We start from the raw sequence: 1832 nt of genomic DNA, 5'->3' as shown, positions 1-1832 counted from the left end.
TTGCTTTCAACTTTTTGCATAATCTATTTAAGAAAGTATTTTTACTATCCATCTTTGCTATCCATTGACTTTGATTATAAATAAAGAATAAACTCTTTAGTTTTAAACAGTTGCCACGAACTGCAAGTATCACAAACAAACGAACTTACACATCAGCAATAATCACTCGTATGTGTGTATATAAAACTCATACCCATTTATCACATGCTGAAAACTGGTAGTAGTAGGGACAAAGAAAATGACTTACAATAAGGAATATGACTACCAAGTCTGGCACATTCATTCATTTCATTCAGATGGAATCACATATAGCAAAAGTAAAGGATAACTGATTCTAACACACACACACATACATGAGCATTGTCATATGCTTTTAAATATACAATCAGAAGAACAATTATTGACAGTTCAAGCAAAAAAAAAAAAAAGAGAAAAAAATTGAAGAATGAAAGATTTTTTGTTGTGCTGCTATGTTGTATCAAACAACATAGTGTTTTTTGATTTAGTTGATTTACTGAGTAAATCTTTAATAATTTTTAGCTTTGGCCTTAAGTCAACTGGAATAGCATTAATAAACTGAAAACACCCAAATTGCATAAAATTGCTAAAAGAACATAATTAAATACTTTTTCTTTATTAAAAGTTATAAATTCTTTTAGTTTATTGCTTTAAATAATGAATGAAATTATCACATTGGGAAATAGATCTCTTTTGATGATAAGGGTGGCTTATTAAAACTTATTTAATTAAAGCAATTAAAAAGAAGTCGTTTATGGCCGACCATATGATAAATTTTTGGAGTACATATTTTTTTAATAACTAATCATTTAGTTTGTTTTCTTCCATAATTACGAAATTTTTTCACAATCTGTTGACAGGAATGTCGAGAGTTTTACGTGAGCACCTGCCTTGACGGCCTTATCCCACGGTGGTCTTTTTCAACCACTGGGTAGACTTGAGAACGGTCTACCATCGCCCCTTTGTTCTTCAATGAAGAACGCCGGAGGTAATTTTTGTACATTGGTTCTGACCGGTCCATGCACAAGTACTTTGCTGGAGTACTCGAGCTATCTAATCTCTTGACCATTGGATGGTCTCTGTTGATTCGGCATCAGTAGACATCATCAATAAGCCGTAGACATTGTTCTTACTCATAGGGACATACTGTGGTAATTCTGATATGAACAGAGTAAACTCTGAACATATCTGGACAAGGAAGGAAAATTCAATCAAATCAAATGTATATGATACCTTTCATCCATCATCATTCAACCCAGCACACATCTCATTTATACGACACATTCATAAGAGAAAAACATACGACACATTTATTAGGTAGATGAGTGACGTATAGACGGCCGAATCTCACATTCATCCCGTACCATATACAATTAATACCAACTCATTTCCAACGCTTAGTCCCACAGTCACTCGACTGCGGGGTATCTGTTGTTCTCGGCCACAGCACCGAACTTATCCCGAAATATTGACTATTATCATGCATCAGTCTTTTAACCGCCACTTACTCTCCCCGCGGGGGGAACAATCTGTTGAAAATAAAACAGGTATTCTAAAAGAGGGTTTATACGGGGGCAAAGACGAATATGAATCTTTTCTTTTGGTGAAGAGCCGTAAGCCCCGCTTCATATTTTCAATATGTTTTCAGAGCCTTGGTTGAACTATTACCCATCGCACCACTTAAACCTCCTTGTAATACTTGGATTTTACAGTCCTGGAGATTATTGGTCAAATTACACTTTTATTATGCCAATTTGTCCTAGTACATCCCACACATCATGCCTTTTACTTTAGGCGAACTGACCAAAAGCAGT

The sequence above is a fragment of the Lucilia cuprina genome, chromosome 4 (genome assembly GCF_022045245.1).
Source record: "Lucilia cuprina isolate Lc7/37 chromosome 4, ASM2204524v1, whole genome shotgun sequence".
In the NCBI taxonomy this organism is placed as follows: Eukaryota; Metazoa; Arthropoda; class Insecta; order Diptera; family Calliphoridae; genus Lucilia; species Lucilia cuprina.
The sequence above is the reverse complement of the archived record's forward strand: the minus strand, read 5'-3'. Positions refer to the sequence as shown.